This window comes from Equus caballus, chromosome 26, assembly GCF_041296265.1.
Source record: "Equus caballus isolate H_3958 breed thoroughbred chromosome 26, TB-T2T, whole genome shotgun sequence".
Taxonomy (NCBI): Eukaryota; Metazoa; Chordata; class Mammalia; order Perissodactyla; family Equidae; genus Equus; species Equus caballus.
Genome location: NC_091709.1, coordinates 22,216,852 through 22,243,012, shown reverse-complemented (window position 1 = coordinate 22,243,012; position 26,161 = coordinate 22,216,852). Strand labels below are relative to the sequence as shown.

At 35.9% G+C, this 26,161-nt stretch overlaps 1 protein-coding gene across 10 annotated transcripts in view; it reads right to left on the bottom strand.

Annotated features, from left to right (window-relative positions):
* Nucleotides 1-26,161, bottom strand: part of LOC138920927 (uncharacterized) — a 613,683-nt gene that overhangs the window by 398,623 nt on the left and 188,899 nt on the right. For 3 of the 10 annotated variants that reach the window (XR_011432976.1, XR_011432979.1, XR_011432959.1), the window contains one exon: nucleotides 7,674-7,870. The exons of the other annotated variants lie outside the window; for them this stretch is intronic. The gene's annotated coding sequence lies outside the window, so the exon portion shown is untranslated. The remainder of the gene's footprint in view (nucleotides 1-7,673; nucleotides 7,871-26,161) is intronic. 10 annotated transcript variants of the gene reach the window in all.

Sequence of the window (26,161 nt, the reverse complement as noted above, 5' to 3'; positions counted from 1 at the left end):
AGATTCCTTCATGCCCCTCAAACTAAGGACAGACTTCTGGCATCCACAGCCATCAACGTGACTCCAATGAGAATTTCCAGCTTTACTGCACACATACCTTACAAAATGTTTTAAGACATTTTCACCCATGCCAGACCATTTGCCCAAGTCATTCAACATGAATAAAAGCAAAGAGAGGAAAAAGTATGCTTTGTTCTACCAGTAATATTTAACTTCTTCTTCCTCTCATCTCTGTCACAATTTAGCCATCTTTAACAAGTCTTTTGCAAACCCCTCAAATCAGCTGTGATTTTCACTTTTCAAGCATCCTTCAAAGTCTGATGACACCAGTCACATCCTGACTTGTACTATAGTTACTGGAGGAATGCTTAAATATCCCATTCCCCAAATAGAATACAAATAATTGGATAAAAAGACTGTCCCTTCCGTAACTTCAATTTTATGTTCCTTATGCAGGGAATCTGCCATAAGTGGGGAATCAGTAAATATTTGTGGAATTGGATAAAACTGATTCAAAGAGAAAAAAATGTAACCTTCAGATGAATAATTTCAACACTCTATTGAAGGCAGAAGGGAAGATACGAGAGATATCCAGCATAGAATGAAATCAGTAAATGAAATTGTTTGAGAGAATGAAGAAAAGCAGAAGGAGAAGGAGTCAATTGTATCTTCAGAAGCTGGCACAATGCATGGTGCACGGAAGCTACTGAATAAATACCTGTTGAATGAATAAATGAATGAATGAACAAAAAGAGGAGGGTAAACGAAGATGAAAAACTGTTGAAAGATTACCTTAAACCTTCCATTGTTTCAAGCTAAATGGGCGGACACCAATAGAAATTAGGTTATTAGTATAAAATATGCTATTCAAAGGGTAAGAGGAAATATCTGTCTGCATTATCTCCCCTCATGCTCTTGCATTATAAGGCACTTTCCTAAATAATTTAACATGAACCACAGAAAAATTCTGTGAAGAGGCAGGAGAAACAAGATTCTCCCCCATTTGATAGATAAAGAATAAGATCAAAAGGCTAAGTCTAGGTCAAGTTCAAAATCAGGGGCCAAGTCAAACTGGAACTCCTTGTTAGGAGTCCTCTAACTCCTGGATACTCTGGGCTCCACAGAACAGCAGCATTGCCACTCCCGGGGCCTTGTTAGAAATGCAAAATCTCAGATCCCACGCTAGACACCTGAGTCAGACTCTGAATATGAACAACGTCCCTCGATGACTTGAAGTAATGTTTTTTTTTTTCTTTTTAAAGATTGGCACCTGGGCTAACAACTGCTGCCAATCTTTTTTTTTTTTTTTTTTTCAGCTTTATCTCCCCAACCCCACCCCTGTACACAGGTGTATATCCTAGTTACAGGTCCTTCTAGTTGTGAGATGCGGGACGCCACCTCAATGTGGCCTGACGAGCGGTGCCATGTCTGCGCCCAGGATCCAAACCCTGGGCCGCCGCAGCGGAGCGCGCAGACTTAACCACTCAGCCGTGGAGCTGGCCCCTTGAAGTAATCTTAAAGTTAACTGCTTACCTGGTATAAAACTGGATATAAATCTGTCTGCCTTAATGTATATATAGATATATAAATATAGATATATAGCATGATATATATAGCAATAGAAGAGTCATATAGAAATGCTACCCTTGGAAAGAAAGAAAATATTATTATTGTAAACAATACTCAATATTAGTAAATGATAATATGTAAGATACATGATAACAAATATGAATTAGAAAGGAACATAGTTTAAGTCCATGAATACTGGCCCTTAGAGGAAAAAAACATATTTAAAGGAAGCCTCTTTTTAATTAAAGCAAAACTGAGCGGCTTGTTGGGCATCTTAGGGATTCTATCCTATTTTCGAGAAAAAAGAATACTAAAAGGAGCACAGAATGATATGGAAAGCACAGTAGTTGGCATCCATCTGTAAAAACAATGTGTTGAGAGATGCTTATTTCAACACATGTTAACATTAGGGGTCTTTACACACCCCCCCACACACACACTAGCTAAAGAGAATGGATTTGATACTCAACAGGCATATGAAGGTTGTGATACGTTAATTAAGGGAAATTGCTTTGGTGATCTTATGTTAGTAATAATAGACAATACTTTTTTGGAAAGCAAGGTAATAATGGAGTCTAAACATAGTTTATTATCAACACATATACCCCTCACGCCTCAGATAAAAGAAGGGACAGGAGTGGGAAATTCATTTCCCCTTTCAGAAGGGTGAGAGGTTGTTTTCATTTTACATTTTTAAGATTCAGACAAATCATTTCTTAAAAAGTGGCTGAAAGTTCAGAGCTGAGTTCCTTACTCAATTACTACAGCTTTCGATTGTCAGGATTTCTGCACATATTTTAAAATTTTCCCATTGCTGTCTATTTTTTTGTTATTATTTTTACCTTAGTAAAAATATAACGAGAACAGAAGAGAAAAGAAGGTTAGCGGATCAGGAGGGGGGAAAGGCAGGAAGCAAAGATGTTCCAGAGAGAAAGGAAATACTTACAAAAGGGGGGATAGTTGAGCTATGTTGAGAAAGATGAACTAAATTTTCTAGATAGAAATTTTTAAAAAACAATTTTGTGTTATCAAAAAGAAAAATAGCTTCTATAAAAGGACTTTTCTTACTAAAATTGAAAGACGACAGTGCTTATAAGTTTATAAACAGTGTTTATAAATTATCTATCAAAAATTAATGGCATTTTCATGAAATACCTAAAATCAAACAATTCATTTGAAAATTTTTCATGTGTAAATAAATGTTTTCCATTAATATATTTTCAAAATTATGAAGCACTGTTTGAAAGACAGCAGAGTTTCAGGTTATGTGGCATAGGGAAGAGATTTTTCCTAAAATTATACTAAAATTTGTGTATTACATCCAATATGGTTGATATAGTGACAAAGTAAAGCCTTGGATGACTTTTAATTGGCTTTAGGGTCCCAGAAGCATCATATTAGTATTTTCAAATGATTTTTTCTAACTACAAGAAACATCTTATTCAATAAGTATTCAAACACATATTTCATACATACACACACCCGCACACAAGATTGTCTAAATTGAAGGCCTGAATTTACATTGGGTTTAGAATTGATTGTGTTTATCTTAAGGTAATGGCGAAGTGTCCTTTGAGAATCTCGACTCCATGTGAACTGCTTCCTTGTGCTTACAAATAAGATGTACAGCTAGTTTCTGTAATTTGCCTGTTTTCACTCGCTCTTTACTTAGGTCTATAGTAAGAATCATATCCTTGCCACCTTGGCTGTGCTGCTCATAATTGTAATTGTGAATATGGAGCTCTCTGTGATGCACCAATGTTTATTATGTGATGAGAGTAGAATTCAGAAAGTATACAAGATTCTGAGATTAAACTGGGAGGAGAATTCTTGGCATTTGTATTAGGGATCTAGATTAGATTTAAAACAAAAAGAACTATATTCAGATGGTTTTCTTTCATGATAGCAACACATTAAAACTGCTTTATTCTCACACTTGACTGTGGGCTCTAGAAGGGCCTAGACCATGTATTAATCGTGTTTGAATTCCCAATGAATAGCACAATACTTGGCCCCAAAATAGACACTCAGATTAATTAACTAATTTAAGGGCCTTATAAACTGAAGTGCACAGTGTTTTGGGTACATGTGACTGGGGAGGTAAATGAGAACCGTAACATAAATAATCGCACATGTTGTCACAAAGTAGATCCCAGAGATCCTTCCAAACGTGTCACCATAGAACTAATTTCTTCAAGCAATAAGGCCAAAAAATAATCCATTCCTGATTCTAAATCATTTCTTATTTAACCAAATATCTATACTTATAATGGACCTGTATTAAGAGATTTTACCTATAACCTACTCACAGTAATTCAATAGGCAAAAGCCCAGCTGGGAATTAAGTGGCTTGTCTGTCAAGAATGTGTATTTCAGTTTTTCCATTCATAGACTTGCCATTTTTGTTTTCTTCCTAATAATTTCACCCAAGAGGTCAAGTGGGTTAATACGTCTCATAAATGCCTGTAATTAAATGATATGTACAAAAGTATAAATTACTTCAAGATACCTTGTCTCAATTTTATAAAAATTCAATGATAATGAAGTGAGTCTGAGAGACACGTTTAAGGGATGTCTGGCAATTTTCAGAACTGTTGTCAGGAATTCACTTAGAAATGATTAGCAATCATATATCAAAGTATATAAATATTTTGATAGGAAATGGATAAAGGAATAAACATGGATGTTTATCCAGGTATATTAGAGAAGTCAGAAAGATAAAGTATATGACTTCCTGATATAAAAGCTAAATCTTTAAAAAAAATTAGCGTCATATTTTCCATGGTTGTCCCTCTCTTTTACGTCTAATCTTCATAATTGATTTAAACAGTATTGTATTTTAGACAGGGTGATGGGTAGAAAACTTCTGAACTTACTGACTTCTTAGTAGTCATAATTTACCTACAAAGACGGATTTAGAGAGGAAATTAGGCAATGGTGTACTGGTAGATGTTTAACAACTGGTTCTCAAAAAAAGAAGAAGAAAAGGCCCTGATGTGTAGTATTTCCTGATTTCTATGGTGCAAATATTTCTGCCATGGCTGATTTCAAGCAAACAAAATGATGTCTCTTAAAAATGGGGTTCAGGAAGGGATAGTTTCAGTAGGCTCATCCAAGCTGGTTTTAGCCGGCTTCAGCACATCATTGAAATTCGGTCATATTAAGTTAATAAGTATTTCATGGAAAAAAATGATTTAATACATACATACATATAAGTTAATAAGTACTTTATGAAAAAATTGACACAGTAACTTTGGAAAATGGTGTCAAGTATATGCCCCTCTTAGAGATGCACTATATACGTTAGTTTTTGAATGCCCTGAAAAGTACTGTGTATAAGAAATCTATTTAACATTGTTAATATAGCATTCCTCTCGTATTTATTTGACTCCTGGATTTTTTTGTCCCAGAATACCTAGTAACATCTTCCAGAGTAACAGTGTTTCAGAGATTCCCATTTCGGAAATGTGGCTCTGGGGTTACACAATTCTAGTCTCACCAGACACGTAGTAGGCATTCAGTAATGACAGATTACCAACAAAAAGTACTCATTTGTTTATATAGGTCATAAGAAAGAGGTAAAAAAAAAAAAAGAAGATACATGAATAAGTAGAGGAGATTCTGTCCCGTCTTTCATGAGTTTGGATTATTTTTAGATAATTGTTTCATTGATGTAATCACAGGTTTATTCATTTAGTAGAGAGAGATTTATTGAGCAGCTACTATATTCAAAACACTATCAGACACTAAGGCCTTGAAAAGTTTCAGTCCTTTCATTTCACTTATAAGGGTAAATGCTCCATTAGGCAAGGCCAATTTTAACATTTCTTTTTTGATTTTGCCGTGAGGAGGGCAAAATATACTAATTATTCTAAAGTTTAATTCTAAGAAATATCTACATCTAACACATCTTGTTATATGAGTGGAGTTTTTGTTGCAAACCACGTGTAGTATGGACATATTACCCAACTATTTAATGTCTCTGATATGGAGAACCTTTCTTAAGGAAAGAAGCTGTCATTTTTTCCCCTAAGTACTCAATATTAAATGTCCTCTCTGCATATTAATGTGTTAACTTTATAGCATTTTAATAACTATCAATCTGATTCTATGAGAGCATCTCCAAGTGTTTACATACATCCACATTTGGCAAGTTAGTGTAATTTATGTTCACACATAAATATTCAGAAAACTGGACATGTTTTGGAAAACACAAGAGTAAGACTAATGGCTACATGTTAACTGGAAAAAAAAATCAAGAAACTAGCTAACTATTTTGCAACAGATTTCATGCCATAACCTCTTTTTCCTTTAACCACAACGCACAAATTAGCCTGCAATATGTAAACTTTAGTGCATTTACTTTTGTTTTGTTTTCCTTTGGAGAATTGGCAGGTAGATTTTCCACAGAAGAAATAACTGACACTTGACCTTTGGCAGCAAGTATGGTCTGTTGTTACATCAAAGAAACTCTGATGTTGAATTATCTTAGCAGTCTTTAAATTGTTTAAAGAAACTAGAACATGACTGCTTTAAGACAACGTTTATTTCTGATAATAGTGTATGAATTAGTATTATACTAAAATAGTGACACTTCAATAATTCATTTACCCCATATGCTTTTCTCACCATGAAAGCAGAGAAAAGAATGTATTTCAACACTTGAAAGTAACAAAACCACATGCATACGTTTAGCCATAAATCTAGCTCAAAACAAGTTAAAATTATGGAGGAATACATCGGAAAATTATCTCCTGATTTCTCGATTGAGGGCACAAAATTGTTGCTATCGCGGTCACCAACACTTAATTGCTTTTGTAAAGCTACAAGGTGATTTTCCTTCAAGGTAAGTATTTGCAATGAACATCTACATACAACAGGACCACATGGGGCTCATTTGTAGCAACATACATAGCTTCTCAAAAATAAATTTAATAAAAGTTGTTTTAGGCCTTGCCCTTTGAAGCATTCTTTGCTTTTTCGCTCCCTAAGTTTAACAACACACTTGCAAATAAAAATTGCTCAAAGGATGAATTGCATGGAACATCTGTAGTTAACTGTACGTCATTGAAAGATAAGCAAGTATGAGCTCTTTTAATATTGGGTTACGGTACATTGTTAGAGGAAAGTTTTATCTATGTTAATCATCTATATGTCTGCATTTTGTGTACTTATTACAGTAGGTCTATCCTGAATAATACAGAATATGCTACATTTTATATTTGTCAAAGTTTTATTCAAACAGCATCAGCTGATAGCGTATCATATCACAAAATTCAATTTCAACAGTAAACATCTCACAGAAAAGAAAAAACACTTTCATATTTGAATCTATAGACTCATTAATGTATCAAGCAATGAATAAAACATAAATGCATAAGTTAGAAACAGAACAGTTGTCAGAAGCTAATGGTTTTGACACAGATTTGAATTCACCGTAAGTATATTTCAAAACGCAGAGGAAGTCCCGCACTTCCTTACAATGGTAACACCACAGCGAAGAAGTTTCTGACCAAACCTTCCACCTCTCCTCGTGAGATCTAACCACAGAAATAACCATAAACATGGGGAAATCCAGAGTAAGAAATCAAAGAGAATCAGGTCAGAGAGAGAGGGTCATAAGAACATATATTCGATGTCATATTCCGGCACAAAAGGGAACTATTTTAAAATAATATCCATAATAAAGCTATATTAACAATAGATTGTATGATCCTGCCATTGGGGGTGAGGGGTATTATCTTGATCCTCAACCTCTGCTCGTATAAGAGCCCAAGAAATGAAAATCATGTTTATCATCGCTGTTTGTTTTATACAAATTTACTATGTTTATTAAAACTGGTCTAAGAGAAAAAAATTCTATTCTGAAATAGCCCAAGTCTGGTTCTTAACAGTCATGTGACTTTTTTTTTTCTGCCAGCCATGTGCTCCGTATCATTTTACTCTGAAATAACTATGCGGATTTCAGCTCAACCTGCCTTTGCTTCTAATACATGACATACCCCGTGAGGGAGCCTGAGAACAGACTCCCTTGAAAAGCAAGGTTCTCATAGTTGGCCTGTAACCATGGAAGCAGATGCCGGTTTCTCCTTACCCCTGCTTACCTCTTTGCAGCCTCGAGCTGCTCCCTATTGTTAAAAGGGGTACGCCTTGATTTTTCTTCATCATGACCGAACTTGCCTCTTCTTCAAAGGGCATGACGCTGCAGGTCATTGGTCTAGACTGTTTGCACGGTCCACAGAACAGCCTTGATGTAACCCTCGCTCCGTCTGAGCCACACCACCAGCCGTGCATCTGTAGACTGTAGGGGGACATTGGAGATCTGTATTTGAAAAGAAGTCTGTCTGATTTTGCCATTGTGCCTTTTCACTCATCGATCGAATGAATATCGAACCTTCTGTCGTTGCATGTGTGAAATAGATAGCTTAGCAAGCACTTTTGTGCCCAACCTGTGCGGTGGGCCAAAAGGTTTTCCTTTTAGTCTCAAGAATTTTTTTTTCAGACTTTACGAATTTCGTGTTAGCTTAAATTATTTATATGCTTTTATTTTCTCCAACTCTTATGATGACGGTCTGAGTTACTTCATCAGCAGTGACTTCCTTTTGGTACTAGAAGGAGTATTTTCTTTTCTGTCAATTACGTTTTTTTTCTTGTAGCTTTTTAAGGTCTCCTAGTCTAACTCATTTGTAACTAGAAGTGTAACTGCAAGCTGGTAAGCCAAAAATTTGAGGTATCTTTTTAAGAAGATGATTAGATGATGGCTATCATGTCACAGATTTAATTCCAGAAAGGTGAACTTGAACTGCCTCAAGGTAATTTCAATGATTTGTAAGAGTAAGTCAAATAATCACATTGATTTTAAGTTAAACAAAATGTTTTATAAGTTCTGTTAATGGAAAAAAATGTTCTTTGTTTTTCCCTTTTCAAAATGTGTGAAAATGTTAGTCTGAAGTATTGAAATATCCTTAAAAAGCACATAAATTTATTACTGCGATTTGGCATGTTAAATAAACACCATATATTTATAATGTGTATCTTCTAACATGATTTGATTAGAAAGTATACAATATGAAAATACGTTGTTTACATTTCATTTTTAATACAATTAGAATTCACTGCTTGTCATCAATAACTGATGTTAACAATAAACCAATGGCAACTATGCCACCTGCTCGTTCTAAAATGATTCTTTTACCAAGTTCTTAAAAAATCAGAGTCACTTCAACATGTCTCATATGCTTATCTTCAGGATATTGCTTAGCAGGCGTTGTCTGTGTGTCATCAGTTTTTGTTTTGTTTTGTTTTAAGAAACCACTATCTCATACTTCAAGGCATACCTATTTTCTCTGATTGCCACGGGCAAAGGGGAGGTCCATGACAGAATAAAGAAGGTTATTGTGACAGATGAAACATAATTCACAATGAGTACTCTTTTCATCCAGCCTTAAGTAGCGGAGGATTACTTCCAAGCTGAATTTGGTGGCAGAACGTATGAGCTGATTTTATTAACATATAAGGACAAGCCAAAGCAGAAATCCTATTTCTCTTCAGCTGGGTGGTGGCTGTTCTGTGTGTGTTTGTTTGGGGGTCTTATTTTGTTCATCTCAAATAGAAGATATGCTGGACAGAAGATAGTCTGAAGAAACGGAGGGAGAAGGCGGGGAGAGTAGGAAATAAGAAACTTGGAGCAATAAAACTTGGGGTTTGCTGTACTAGATAACGAAAACTGACGCATTAGATAGACTTCTACCTTCTTTGGCATGCACATGAAATAAACTCATACTTATTTTCAACAAACACATGAGCTGCAAAAGTAGGTAAATTTTATTTCATAAACTTCACTTACATTTCTTTAGGTAATGATTTTTTTGTCTTTTTTCATATTCTTAATTTCAAATGGTTTGTTAGATTTTCAGATGTCATTTATTTTGTATGAGGGCTTAATCCTAAACTTTAATTAAATAGGTATGTGTTTATCTGGATAGTTTACTTGCTTTCAATTGCTTGCTTTATTTTTAATGACAAAGCTTTTATTTGATCTTTATACAATTTTTAGATTCAAATATAATTTTTTTGCTTTCTCCTTCTCATGAGGCCAGATTTTAAATTAACCAAACAACAGGCAAAAAATTGTACTTGATAAATATCTGTGCATTGTAAGAAAATTCCAGACTACAAAATGTACTGCATTTTGTTGGCTTTAAATAGAGCTTTATTTACGTTAACCATTTGGACTTAGCTATTCCTGAGAAAATTTTTCTCTTTTGCTTTATTTTCAAATACTTTATAGGAGTTGTAGTTGCAGTGCTTTTCTATCTGTAAAAGGAAAAGTAAGTGGTTGTCCTGTCTGCTGGCAGATCTGCTATTACACAGCTTACAACAAAGTGCTATTTCTCTGCTGTGTTCTTGTCAATCATGGTTTGTTATTCCAGAAAATGGAAAAAAAATCTAAATTCGAAATTGAGGTCTTTCTCAACATAATGGATATATTTCATATTTCAAATATTGTAGTGAATAATTCAGATGTACAGAATTTTTGTAGGTATTCCCTGGAAGAAGGCATAAAAACTATAATCTACATCTATTTCTTTTATATATTTTTTACTAAAGTGCAATAATATGGTTCTTTTCTGTATATCAAATATACAACTCACATTAACAAAAATGATTTCACTTATTTAAGTTGGCTTTGTAGCTAAAAATTGAATAAAATATGCAATAAGATTCTTTCTTCCTAAAATTTGTTAACACTGTAATAAATACTTATTACTGCATTAAAACTTTGCTTCGATTAATCTATTTTTCATTTCTCTGTATGTTGTGATTGAATTGTTACTGTTCAAAAAGCAGTAATTTCAAAATAAAAGAATGTGATTACTCTGTAACTCCAGAAATTGCTAGAAATCATATTATTATTGTCAAAATGTTGATTAAAATATAAATCTCTCCTACACCCCTTACAAAAGAATGCTCAATTAAATCACATCAAGAGAAAATTTTGAGAATATTCTTTTACATGTTTTTGTTAATAAAAATAAAACATAATTTTTAAACAAAAGAAGAATTTCAAAGGAAAAGTATAAAAAATGCATATATTTACTATTGCCAGATCATCTACAGATTTCCTATTCACAGTTTTCATATGCAATTACTCTGTAGAAACATGCCAGTGCACACATCTTTTGCATTTGGTAAAATTTTCTACTTTTGTTGTTATTTCACAAATATTGCTTCATATGATTTATTTGAAATATCTGTGTAATCTGTTGTTAGAAAACATGAATGAAATGAATGAGGACTAAAGTGATATTTTTAATTAAACATAAGAGAAAGAAGAAAACTTTAAGAATAATGAGTTCATACAGAAATTATTTAAAAGTTGCAATTCACAGTATAAATTTTTAAAGAATAGGTTTTATTTGATTCATGGTTGAACTTAAAATCAAGTGGTGTGTGTTGGGTTGAGCATATCTAAAAGTAAAATTCATTTGCACTCACTGAATATTATAAAATATTATGGGAATATGATTGTATTAATCTGAGGATGAGATTTTGTTCTTTGCAATTACATGACAGCTTTTTAAAAAATAACATTATGCAACCCTGAAAGTGATATCATTATAAATATCTTTAAATTAACCTGCATATTCAGCATGGTGCTGCAAAAAAATAATAGAAATAAATAGAGGTAAGTATATGTGATTTTCATGTATGATCTTTGCAGAGTCAACCTCTGTTTTATTCAAAATTTATTTCCTGTGTTTCGGGCCAGAACACTTTTCATGTTGCCTTCTTCCTCCCTCCCTCCCTAAAACATATTTGCTATAAACTTCTGCACCAATCACTAGGAAAGACACAGACAGCAGTAGCAGTGCAGGAAGCAGCCCCGTGAATGTAAAAAAATCACAGACTTTGATTTTATAAGACAAGTTGGATAGGAGTCAAAACTGCCACATGCGGTGTGAAAAAATGCCACCCTGGTGTGAACAAAAGGTTTAAAATGGAGTCAAGAAGCGTGCAAGCTCGATGTCTAAGCTTTTCCTGTGAATTGTCTGCCACAACCTGCAGGGTATCAAGTGGGCTGGGAAGGAAAGAGAGCTCTTGGAAGCTACAACTGAGAAACATCAGCAGTCAAATGTGTTAGTTTTTTTTTTTTAATTTTGTTTTGTTTTGTTTTGTCTCATCTAGGCATCATTATACTAAACTGTTTTACCCAAAACATAAAACAAATCCCAAAAAAGTCACATAATGTGTGAAGAAACTGTTGCTTACAAATGAATTGTTAGGTTTTTTTTTTTTTTGCATTCCTTCATTTATAGCAAAGGGAAGTTACCAACTGTACTTTATATTTTAAATTCCTTGTTTTGTGGGGCTGAGTTTACTTACAAAAAGGTGAATAGGGAAAAACGTTTGTAAAATCCTGACTACTAGAGTCAAAAATGTAATTATAATGCTCATGTTTGATTATCTTCTAAATTATCAAGAAAAGAATGGAAGAAAGAGGCTAAGAGTTCACTAATGGAAACAAGCATTTCATATCTTATACAACGATAATTCTGAATGAATATTCAGCAGGCATAGTCCTTCAGAAAACACACGGCTACAGTATGCTACTACAATCTACTAATATTACGCTTTTCCTAACATATTGCAATGTAAAAATTTACTCCATGCCCAAAAATGTTTGTTAACCAAAAATAATCAGCTGAATCAGTTAAACCATCATCATTCACCTAAATAACTAAAAAAAGGCAATTCAATTTTAAGGACAATTAAAAAGTATGCTACTATGTTATAATCTCCACTTCAATAATCTTGATATGGTTATAAAGGCACATACGAATGCTAATTACATGATAAATTATGAATAGCATTTAAAGAAAGTAACATTTCCTAGGCGATTGTGATCTAATCAATACTACACATCTAAATGCAACCAGAAACATCTTTGAGGAGCATTGAAAAGATCCTTAAACTTTGAAGTCAGTTTTATTACATTTGCATCTTATCTCTTATTAAGGATTGGGTCGAAAGCCAGCAAGTCCCATCGGTTATGAATGCAGGTCAAGACAGGAACATTTTTCTATTTACTCTTTGTAACACTGGATAGAAATCAATGTGTTACTTTCATTACAACCACACAATCAATTCCATTTAAAGTATAATACAACAGCCAAGTCCAAGGACAATATGGATCCTTGGAAAAGCTCATACCATTTGCAGGGCTGTATTTGATATAGCTCCTGGTGAATTGTTTTCTTTGTAATTAGTCCTCATGGTCATTTAAAGCAACTGCCTAAGCTGGCATCACAACATAAGATCCAACCAAAAATTGAGTACAATCTCTGTCAAAGTTGCATTAAAAAGAACATTCTTTTTAAACAATAAAAACCTTATAAGGAAGGATTCTTTCTACATTGAGTATAACGTGAGCAAGACATTATTATACAGCCTTTTTATAGTTCAAGAAAAATTTACAAACACCGAAAATTCTACCTTGAAATACAAAATCCCTATTTCAAATGCCACCTTCCTCTCATCTCTCAATAAATGACTTTATTCTGATCAATCTTGTCTTGCTTCAAAATTATCAAGATTTTTGTTTGTAGGTATTTCTTGCACAAAGCATGGCTCAGTAAACAAAAGAAATATGTCCATCTCAACATAACAGAATCATCATGTCAATTATTTTTAAAGCTTTTTAAAACTAGGATAATCTTCATGTTTGTAAATTACTTGAAAACACAAGATAAATCACCGTATGCCAACACTAATGGCAGTTGAATGGATTCTTTTCCCTTTATTTTATAAATGAGGATATTTTCCATTTTCACATCAATTTTGAGCATTTCAATTTACATAGTCCCCTGATTTCCTCAAACATATAGTAAATGAAAGTCTTCCAGAAGAACACAATTTACAATTCTCTCAGATACAATTTTAAAAATACATCTGTCGCTCAAAATGCATTCTGCCCCTTTGATATAACAGGACTAATTCAAATTGAAATCAAGTCATTTTTGATTGTTTTATCAAAAAAAACTATGTCATTTATGAAAATTGCATGATCTTGAAATTTGGGAGTTTGGAAAATTTTCTCCAGTTAGAAAAATACAATTCCAAATTTAGTTTCAATATTTCGTTCTTTCTGCAAAACTGAGGACATGCTTCTCTGTCACTATTCAGTAAGGTGTTTAATGTAGCTATTATTAATGAAATTTCCTTTCTGGTGACAAGAAGCAGTTCCTACGGCTCAGCTTTCCTCAAACACAGCCTATAAATAAGGTCTGAGATGTGAAGGTGCTCCCACAGGTTCCAAAGCGCCCTAAGTGTTGCTGAGCAGAAAGGGGTGTCTTTAGTGCTATATTTCTTGCATAAATAAGCACAGGCCAATAAACCCAATGTCGAAGTCTCCAGACAGACAGACCATTCCTGTCTAGAAGACAGCCTTCTCCACTTCCAGAACTCAATTTCTGATGACCTTGGATGGCTGTGAATGGGGCTACTGTTTAGTTGTATTTCCTTGTTTTCAATGGTCTCTGCCACTGAGAACATCTCATTCTATTCCCTGCTCTCTGATTTACCTGCCAGGCTACCCTTTTTAGACTGAGCAGGCACCACACTCATGGATGACTTGCACGAATCATGCTCTGGCCCCCGCGAAAATTCAGAACTTGGAGGTCAAAGATAGGTAGGCCAAGCCTCTGACAGCAACTCAGACGACACCAGGATGGAGTAGGGCAGACAAAGCCATTTTAGAGTAAAGGTTATCTTGGGCCATTCATAATACAATCACTTCAAAAGCAGAGAAGTCATTCCAAGGAGGTGGGCCAAAACTTAAAAGGAAGATGGATGTCAGTTTAATGTTTAACGCAGGCAAGCAAACTAAGAAAGGTTATGTGCTAATTTTTATATGTTTATTAGGTTTGATTTTAACGGTCATGTTGTTTCTAAATGTTTAGGGAGCTACACAGGGAGTTCCTAAAAATTATGGCTTTTAAACTTGCATCTCTGACATGGTATGTAACATTTTCTTTATAAAGTTTTATATACAATTCCATCATGTGTATTCTCCTGAATGAGAGAGAAACTTCCTGAAAGTTGAGAACTGGGCTCATCCTTCATATTCTATCCAAGTTTGTCTGGAATGTAGGATTTCCTAAAGGAAGATCAGAGACACTAGCTGGATTTCCTTCATTTGATTTTTGTTTAACTTTTGAAAAATAAATGGGGCTAAAATGTGATTTCTTTTTTACATTAAAATTTGTTCACGGAAGCTCAGTCTTCATATATCAAATGATATACAGTAGTCCGCCCTTATCTGAGGTTTCCCTTAACTTACCACAGTTTGTTACCTGCAGTCAACCTTGGTGCAAAATAATTAAATGAAAGTTTCCGGAAATAAACAATTCACAAGTTTTAAATTGCACGCTCTTCTGAGAGCATGATGAAATCTTGAGCCATCCTGCTCTGTCTCACCCTGGATGTGAGTCATCCCTTTGCCCAGCGTATCCACACCGTACACACTACCTACCCCTTAGTCACCTAGTATATGGTGCTCATCAGATGGACTTTTGCAGTGTCACAGTGCTTGTGTTCAAGTCACCCTTACTTTACCCAAGAATGCCCCCAAAGAGCAAGGGTAGTGATGCCGGCAATTCAGATATGCGAAAGAGAAGTTATTGTTGGTAATCTCTTACTGTGCCTAATTTGTAAGTTAAACTTTATCATAGGCATGCATGAATAGGAAAAGACATAGTTTATATAGGGTTGGGTACTACCTGCAGTTTCAGGCATCCTCTGGGGGTCCTGGAGTGTATCCCCTTCAGATAAGGGAGGGCCACTGTAACACATGATACTTTCTATTTTGAAGGGATTTTAAAGAAATTTAATCAATATAATTTACCATTACTTTTCCATTGGATGTGTTACATTTTGTAAAAGTAATAAGCTTGGAATAACAAATTTAACCACTAAAGGTAACCATTTAAGGGACTAGCCATGTAGCATAGTGGTTAAGTTTGGCACACTCCACTTTGGTGGCCCAGGTACATAGGTTTAGATCCCAGGCATGGAACTACACCATTCATCAGCCATGCTGTGCTGGTAGGTAACCCACATATAAAATAGAGGAAGATTGGCACAGATGTTAGCTTTGGGCAAATCTTCCTCAGCAAAGGTAAATAAATAAATAAAAGTAAATAATTAAAATACATTGTTTTTAATGTCAAAACTTTAAACAATATTTCATGTGTCAAAAAAATCATAGGTGCATTTTAAATATACTTATAATGTATCTTCAGTAGGCAATGAAAACTTCGTATGCTTTCATTCTTGATTGGGGTGAAATCAATCAACCGGGGATTGGGGTGAAACCCCCACTATCAGCTATACTGTTCTCTAATTGAAGAAAATATGTGTTACTGTGGTTTTGGGAAAACAATATGTCTTAGTCAATATTATTCCTCAAAGCAAAGGCTCAAATTCAAATCTATAGCTAGGAGCCCAGTACTCTGGCTCACGCTTCTCAATTTCTACTTAATAATTTAAAAAATATAATTGTGGGGCTGGCCTGGAGGCACAGTGGTTAAGTGCACATGTTTCGCCTTGGTGGCCCGGGGTTTACCAGTTTGGATCCCGGGTGTGGACATGGCACCACTTGGCACGTCATGCTGTGGCAGGCATCCCACATATAAAGTCGAGGAATATGGGCATGGATATTAGCTCAGGGCCAGTCTTCCTCAGCGAAAAGAGGAGGATTGGCAACAGTTAGCTCAGGGCTAATCTCCCTCAAAAATAAATAAATAAATAAGTGAAATAAAAAATATAATTGACATACTGGTAGTAATATAATCTTTGCTATCAAAAGCCAATATACTTCAGTTGTGTAAATTTGATTGTGAAACATTATTTGAAAGTGGAAAAGACAGAACTGTAGGCCCATGTTTTGCTTTAAAAAAAGTTGATTAAAAATTGGAACATGACAGTACTTCTGGAGAGCATTATTTCTTCCATGGAGTTGGACCAAAAAAGTTATATACAGTTTGAAAGATTAATACAACAAACCCTGAAAACTTGCAGTAACTGCCAACTGTTCTTTGGGGATGCAAATCATTTAATAGAAGTCAGCTCTCAAAAAGACATTTCTGAAATAACTCATAAGCGAAACAGATACCGGCAATGTTTTATATCAAGTAGTCCTTTGGTCTTAAGCCTATTCATTCATTCAACTAACATTTTTAAATTACCTTTGTGCTTTCCCAGGTTTTGAGGACAGTAATCCATTCAACAAATATTTGTTGCCTATCTATTTAGCAATGTTTCATGGGCTAAATAAGCAATTACAAAGTTTTAAAAAATGCTTATGTGCTATGACAGAGAATAGTGAGAGTGGGGAGGAGAAATCTCCTACATAGAGAGGAGAGTCAGGAAACGTCATCTTGGAAAGGGCCCAGTGGTAATATGTGAAAGGAGATTTGAAAAATGAGAATGACCTAGCCATGAGAAGGACAGCACACAGTTTCTCCGCTAAAAGAACTAGCTGGTGTGAGGGATCCCGGGCGGAAGGAGACTCAGCATATTACAAGCACTAGTGGGCACGAGTGCTGCTGTGCTCTAGCAAAAGAAGCTGGGATGAAAGGGCAGGAAACTCACGGCTCAAAAACTTAGGGGCCACAGCAAAGAGTTTAGATCTTATTCCCAGGGCAGTGCACAATCAGGAACGAGATACTGAGATAAGAATTTTTTCTTTAACCTCTCTAAATTCTGGGACCATCAATTACAACCCAAGGTATTAAGCAGTAGTTCTTAAGAATACCAAAAAACAATTCCTGCGCCAGCCCTGGTGGCCTAGTGGTTAAGTTTGGCACACTCCACTTTGGCAGCCCAGGTTTGGTTCCTGGGTGCAGACCTACACCACTTGTCTGTCAGTGGCCATGCTGTGATGGTGGCTCACATAGAAAAGGAGGAAGATTGGCAGCAGATCTTAGCTCAGGGTGAATCTTCCTCAGTAAAAGAAATAATTCCTGTATCATTATTTGGTGAATAATTCAGGCCTCCTAATTTTTCTTGACTGAAAACCACATACTTGGGGATATTAGTTTGTGTTTTTTGTTCCCAGAATCTAATGAAACAAGCACCTCCCCAAAAGTCAACACTAACTTGGGTTACTTTAGTGATCGGGTGAGGTATGTGATTCTGGAAACAAATCTATGTAACATTCTCTATGAAGAACAACTGCAACCCAAGCTTGCCTCTTCACACAGCAAAATAATTCACCAATGAGATTATTTTATTTAATTATATTGGCTGCTTAAATATTTAACTGAAAAGTTTAAGAGTGTCACAACACATTAAAAGGCTTGAATCAGGTCTTTTCAGTTTATTAGCAACTGAACGAATTGAATCATGCACATATAGAGGTTACTGCTTTTAGTTACAAATAAGTAGGTATTATTTTCTATTGAACAATACCAAGAATATTCAACTAAAATATCATGTAAGTTTTAAGAATATTTTTAAGTTAACTGATTAGATCTATTTGGGGAGGATAAAATCTGAGCATTAAAACCAAAAGGGGTGCTAAAGATTGGATAAGCAGATGAAATCATTATTAACAAGATGTGGCCAAAACCACAACTTTGAAATTAATAAAACACTACTATAAAGCTAAATTACAAGGTGTTTCTGCTGACTGATCCTTAATCACACGTTTTATTGTTCTTTTTCATCCCCTTAAAGACAGATCATTACAGCACTGTAAATTCTAGATATTAAAACACATGATTAATTGCAACATGCTGTAAACTTAGCATGGAAGTATTGTAGCTGACATTTTTAATTGGGGCTTCCCTTTGGTGAATTTCTCCCCAAATAAATATGTTGCACGTCTTAAAAGAATAACATATAGATCCATCCCTTTCTGGAGATTTATGTTTAGCCATGTATAAGATGAAAATAAGGCTGCAAGGAATGCTTAATATGCTTACATGTAGAATTTTTCACTTAATGTTGAGAAGGCAGTTTTGTAAAGGCATTCAATATTTTGGTTTCCATTAAAAAGTTTTTCGGTATGAGTCATCTATACTTATGTTTTATGAACTGAAATGTCTTTTAAATGTCCAATTTGATAAATGGAATTTAAAACCAGAGAGTTAAAATTGTCACTTTATATAAGATCTTATCTATTTTATGACCATATCAATGCATTACACGAAAAGTTTTCTACTGAGGTAACTGTATATATCAGATCACAGAGCGAGTTTTGAGACAGATCTCCTTGTAGTAATTTCAAAGTAAGTGATTCTGAACACGCTGAAACTATAAAAGACTCAGAATGTGGAGTTGTTAGAGGGTTCTCTGAAGATTTCTTCGGGGAGCACTGTACCTGCCCCTCCAATTAATTTTAGTGAGGGGGTTTCTGTAGGACCATCTGGAGAGCTGAAGGTGGGGGACAGAGTGGAACTGCCTTTGACTCCTGCCTGGACAATATAAATGACACACGGATGAGCCAGTGGCTTCAGTGTCAGATCAAAGGAGAGCTTCCTACAGTGTTGTATCTGTTTGAATTTCCAGAGTTTGTTGGTGCAAACAATGCATGAGTATGGCCCGTGGACCAATGTCATTCCAAGCAGGAAGAGAAGCTGCCTACGGAAGCACTTGGAAAGATGGTGGACTCCATGAGAGAGTTTGTGTGGAGTATATTCCAAAAAATGCAAACTGAGGATGGTGCAGCTATGAGAGGAAAATCTATTACCCGATGTACAGGAAGTGCAGTCAAGTGTTCCCAGTGGGGACCGCAGCTGTGCCTCCAAAAGCACCCTAAGAGTTTTAGACAACTACTTGCCCTAGAGAGTGGGAAGCCCACTTACGACAATAACAGGGAAATGAGAACTTCCTGATACTCTTCCTTCTCCCTACAGCAGCTTTGATACTGTGCAGTAGAAACTGCCTTGGGAAGATGCTGGAAGAGGAATGTAGCCTGAGGTGGGAAGGAGAAAAGGTTCTCTCTTCCGCTTCCTGGGCCATGGACATTTTGCCTGCAGCAGACCTGCTCTGGGCAAAAGGAGAGATGAGTTTAGAAGGATAGGCAGCAGCCAGTTAATGCAAGGCGTTTAGGCCATTTTTTAAAAATAGACTTTATATTTTAGCGCAGTTTTAGGTAAACAGCAAAACTGAGTAGAAAGTACAGAGATTTACCAATACCTGCTGCATATGCATAGCCTCCTCCATCGTCAACAGCACTCACCAGAATGGTACATTTGTCACAACTGATGAACCTACATTGACACGTCACTATCACCCAAAGTCCGTTAGGGTTTACTCTTTGTGTTGTGCATTCTATGGGTTTGGACAATTGTATAATGACATGTACCCACCATTCTAGTATCATACAGAATAGCTTCACTGTCCTAAAGAATCCTCTGTGCCCTGCCTATTCATCCCTCGCTCCTCCCTAACCCTCGGCAAAGAGTAACCTTTTTATGGTCGCCATAGTTTTATCTTCTCCAGAATGTCATACAGTTGGAGTCGAACAGTATGTAGCCTTTCCGGATTGGCTTCTTTCACTTAGAAATGCGCATTTAAGGTTCCTCCATGTCTTTTCATGATTTGATATCTCATTTTCTTTTTAGCATTGAATAATATTCCATTGACTGTATGTATTTGGGGCCTTTTTCTAAAAAAGCAGTTTTCAATCTGTGTGCAATGGAAAGGCTTCAGAAAGTTTTATGAGAGAAGTGACATGATGAGATTTATGATTTAAAAATATTATTCCAGCTTCTTTATGGGGAAGAGGTTAGAGAAAGAGAAGGATAAAGTCCAAGAGAACAGTTGGTGTGTTATTGTATGATTCTGGTGTGAGAGGAGAGAGTGACATTTGGGGGTTGTAGCAGTTGAGATGAACAGAACAGGATGGTTTAAAAATACATTTATGAGGTAAAAGTATAGCACTTGTTGATGAATCAGATTTGGTGAATTATAGAAAGAGAGGTGAAGGATGGCTTCTGGATTTTTGGCTTGAGTAATTGGGTGGATGAGGGTATTTGACAAGGGTGGGTGGTAAAATAAGGCTAGAAGTCTAACTGGAGTAGGTCGATGCCAGGCCAAAACCCCAGCACCTCAGAAATTTCTATGAGAGGGGTATAAAAGTTCTCACCGAACATACATCTCACTTTCTTTTCTTTGCAGATTGTTGGTCACCCCTCCTAGACTCCAGGGATATGAATAATGCCCTTAATAATGTCAAAGAATTTCCATCAATCTTTAATTGACCACTGATCTGTTTCCACTGTCTTAACGACCTCCTTGCTGGTGTTTCCAGCCACTACTAAACTTGACATTTTACATCCAGCAACCTGGCAATACTTTTTCTGTTTTTTTTGCTTTTCTTTTTGTTTTTTATTTTCTGCTATTATTTGAAAATATTTATGTTGCCTAAAAAAGGTCAAAATTGTTTGTTGGAACCCTAAATAAATAGCATAAAAGGAATCCATGATAAAGTGCTAAGATCATTTGCAGTAAGTTGTGTTCAAAATCATCGGCTAGCAGTGTAGATAGGACACAGTCCAACATATAAGCTCTCACTGGCTGAAAGCTTAAAATAGCATTCAGAGAACAGAAATAGTAGGCGATAATATTTTTCTATTTACGTTTTAATTTTTATAAAGACGATTGAAAGACTAATAGCATTAAAATCAATCAGCAGCACCAACGTTAATTTCTTAGTTTTGATAATTGGACTATGGTTGTATATGATATTAACATTAGGGGACGCAGGGTCAAGGATATATAGAAACTCTGTGTACTATTTTATAACATTTCTAGGTCTAAAACTGTCTCAAAATAAAAAGTTAAAAAGTAAATCCTCACTGTGAGGGCAGAGTTAAAAGGGAAACACATATATAAGATATCTGAAATAGGTATTCAAATAACAGCCTTAAAGGGCTGTAATTCAGTGTTACGTCTTCACTTATTCTTGATTAAATGCATGAGTCCATTTACATTGTAAATCAAATTCTGATTAAATTATATGATATCAGATAAAAGGAATATGTGAATAAATATATGACTACATAAAATGTCTTGGAGCTCAATGAATAAACAAGAATTAATATTATCTTAACAAGTTATAAAGGAGTAAGAATCCACCATAAATCTGAATGGAGACTTGCTTACATTAGAGACCAGCTTGTCCTTGTTCTTAAGAAAAATATTTTATGAATTCCCTGAGTCCTAAGCATGTCTTTCAGCTTTACCTAATCTATTCCTCACAAAACCATTTTTCTATTTACTCAGGGACAAAATGTCAGAGTCCTCTTTAACCCTTCTTTCCCCATTTTTTCTTTCATCCAAACAGTTTCCAAGTCATGCCACATCTTCACATTCATTATTTTCACTTTTTTTTTCACCTTTTCTTTCTTTTTTTTTTTTTTTTGAGGAAGATTAGCACTGAGCTAACTACTGCCAATCCTCCTCTTTTTGCCGAGGAAGCCTGGCCCTGAGCTAGATCCATGCCCATCTTCCTCTACTTTATATGTGGGATGCCTACCACAGCATGGCTTTTGCCAATTGCTGCCATGTCCGCACCCAGGATCCGAACCCACAAACCCCGGGCTGCCGAGAAGTGGAACGTGTGAACTTAACCACTGTGCTACTGGGCCGGCCCCTCACCTTTTCTTTTCTTGAGGAAGATTAGCCCTGAGCTAACATCTGCGACCAATCCTCCTCTTTTTTGCTGAGGAAGATCAGCCCTGCGCTAACATCTGTGCTCATCCTCCTCTATTTTATATGTGGGATGCTGCCACAGCATGGCTTGATAAGCAGTGCATTAATATTTTGATAAGCAGGTCCACACCTGGGATCTGAACTAGCGAACCCCAGGCCACCAAAGCAGAGCACACAAACTTAACCACTACACACTGAGTGGGCCCCTCATTATCTTGACTTGTATCTTTAAGTCTTTCTTGCTTTGCTTCCGAAAGTACTACATAAGAATATCCTCCTAAATTCCATTCTTACTTTCCCTGACTCAAATGATCCATTCTACCTCCATAAGGTAAACCACTCATTATAAATTATAGACTTGGTCATGTTCAAAAGCCTTTAAAGGAAATATATTATCTTAAAAAAAGAAAGGAAAGCAGAAAAAACAAACCCCTCTGGAATCTAGTCTACTCATGACTCCTCTGTATCTTGTGAACCTCAACTCGCCACCTTCTTTCCACGTATGTTCCCTGCCCTCTTGCCAAAGAGGATTATCTACTGCTCCCTGAAGAGGCTTATGCTTTTCCATCCCTACTTTTGTTCGTGTTTTTCTCCCTGCAGCTGAAAATTTTTGTTCTTTCAGTCATTTGAAGGACCAGCCTTAATGCAAATAGCCAGGATATAACGTAAAATGACAGAGTGATCTTGCCCTTCATGGGCTCCAATGAAAGACCACTTCACCCATTAAACTTCTCTGACCCACCTGTTAGTGTGTAGACTTTTCCTCCTTTGACCTGCCTTCTTTGTCAGGAAGGCCTCAATATGACTGAACCCTGATACACACACTGATATTTGCTCCCAGCTGTTGCTTTCATAAGGTCTAAAACTCTTTACACATATTTTTTACACCTTGAAATGTCCACCAGTGAAGTGAGTGCTCAGTAAAGATCAACAGAATTCAATTAAACACTGAAGGCACTCACTAAGAAGCAGGCATTACTCAAACCCGGTTCCTGATCCACTTCTCCCTTTCCTACCCTAATCTCCTTTCCACACAAATTTATCTAAACATTGTTTTCACCTTAAATATTGATAAGCATGCTATTTGGGTAGCAATTTTTTTTAGTGTTTGGGTTAATAATAATCAATGATCCGTAATTAAATATGACATGATTATAATTGTTTTTCTGTTGTACAAACCATATGTTTCTTTTATTCTACATACTGTTCAAATTTCCAGCTGAAGGAAAACATAACTGAGCTGGAACCATGGACCTATCTTGGCTCACTCTATTCAGAATCCTTCTCTGTCATTGGATTCATTATCTAATATTTACAGGGGCCCTGCATGTGGCTTTTTGGGCTGTGCCGTCTAAAAGGGATACTGGCAAGGGGGGGGGGGGAAGTGAGGCTGAAATCCCACCTGTATTCTGCTTACCAAACCACAAGCATGAGTGCAATTACACCTGCACACGTACGTGTCCTCTGCACAGAAGAAAGGGCACCTTTTTATAATTCACACAAAGTGCAAGTGGGATGATTCTAGTCAATGAACTTTAACATATTGCATAGAAAAACTTTTCAATACTGAAATCCTAGGTGTGTTTTTTTAAATCCAATTTTGTTGATAGCAGGGCAATTTTCATCTAAGTGTATTCCAACATAGAAGCAGTGAAGAACTCCATGAATTAAACATACACATTGTCCCTAGAAATAATAAAAAGAGACATTAGGTCATTGGATCGATTTCTTTTCCAACGTAAGATTGTTCTCTCCTGTGTAGTTTTCATTGTTTTGTCCTATCTGAATTTAAACTATTCAAGCTGTAGCTCTCATTCCATTTCTCAAGGGGCATATTCAAGAGTCTAATAGAAGTTTCTGATAATAAATTGAGGGATGGGTGTTTTCATTTTACGCTTCTTTGGTGAAGTAGACTGGCCTATAATTCAAGACACAATCTTATTACTTTATTATGATTATTATTATTATCAGTGAACCTTTATTGGCCACCTATTGGTTCATGATGCTCATTATCTCTAATCTTTACAAATTAGCCTGATAGGTAGGGTTATTCCTATTTTTTACAACAGAAAATTCAGGTGTTTAGTGATTTCCCCAAGTCCAGAAGGTAAGCCTCTGTCCAAACTGAGATTTAAATCTAGGTCCCTCCTGGCTACAGAAAATGTTCTCCCTCCTTTAGATGAAGTCTTGCAAATAGTGTTCCACTTTCTTTAACAAATTCATTCAACAAATACTTATAGAATACTTCTTATGTGCCCTGCATTCTCCTAGATGCTAGAGACAAGCAAGAGAGACAATATTGACTCTTATGGGATTTACATGAGAGAAAGAGACAGTAAACAAATATATAAATATATATGAGTCCAGATATCGACAAGTTATGAGACAAAACAAATCAGAGTAAGGAAATAGAGAGTAGTGAGTTGGAAGTAGTGGTTGGGAGGTCAGAGAAGGTCCCTCTGAGGAAGTGGTATTTTAATAATGGCGTGAATGTAGTAAGGAGAAAGTCATATGAAGGTTGAGTGGAAGAGAGTCCCAGGCTAGAAGGATCATGACCTGCTAGGGGAGCTTCATGAAGGCCAGCATCACTAGGACAAGATGCACAAGTGGGAGAGTGGTAGGAGATGAAGTCAGAAAGTAGGTAGAGATCTCATAACGCAGGCTCAAGAAGGCAAGGGTAAGGAGTTGGGACTTTTTTCTAATGAGAAACCATCGGAGGGCTTTATCTAATTTACATTTTTGAAAAATCACCTTGACTGCTGTGTGGAAGATTAACTCCAGAGGGAGAAGACTAGAAACAGAAATACTAGTTAGAGGCCATTACAACAGCCTCCACAGGAGATGACAGTGGCTCAAGGAAAAGTGGCAGTTGTGGAGCTAGGGAGAAGTGGTTATATTGGAACAGAGCTGAAAATCGAGTTGGCAAGACTTGCTGATGGAAAGGATGTGGGTGTCAGAAAAAGAGAGAAATCCAAGATCACACCTAGATTTTACACTTGAGACACTGATGGATGTTGATGCCATTTACCAAGACAGGGAAAATTGGAAAGAAGCAAGATTTCCAGAGTGCATAAATGTGAAATTAAGAAGAATGTTTCATACATGTTTCATAGATATTACTTCTTACGGTGTTTTATAAATGTTTCTCTCTTGTTTTGAGTCTATAACATTTCAACTGTATCAGAAAAAATCTAAAAATTGTTGGCAGATAAATACTTCCGATGGATTTATGCAAGATGTGAAAAAAATGTCTCCCTACACATATCTAGTCACTCACAAATACAAAAGTGCCCTTATTGTTTTATATGATACCTACCTAATTATTTGTTGGGACACATAGTTTGATTTGGATCATCAAACCAGTAATTAAGTCCAGCCAAAGAAGAAACATGCAATGAATATTAATATTTTTTTTTGCTCATAGATCATCCTTATGAAGCCCAGGAGCAATCTTTAGTGGGGCCATTTTTTCCATCTAAAATGTGGTCTTTCCTATGGTCCTGAGGTTGGAAGCAGAAATACAGAGTTCACTGAGATGTTTTTGTTGGTTTTTCTGTCTTTCCTTCAGAACTACTCTCAAAACACATTTCTTCCAAAAGCCTTCTCTGATTGCTCTAGGCCATATAGAACAGAGCCCAATCTCTCCTGAAGTTCTAAAGAAGGTATCATCTGTATCACTTCTTGAGCACTTAGAACTGACTTACCATTCTTAGCTTTCCTTTTATCTCTACACGCTTTCTACTTAGTGGGATAGCCAGCTGCTTAAGGTAAGAAGTGATGTCTTTGGTACACTCATGTCACTCTGTGCTGAGCATGGTGCTCAGGTGCTCACATAAGATGTCTTTGATTCATTTTTGTTGATTAAAAA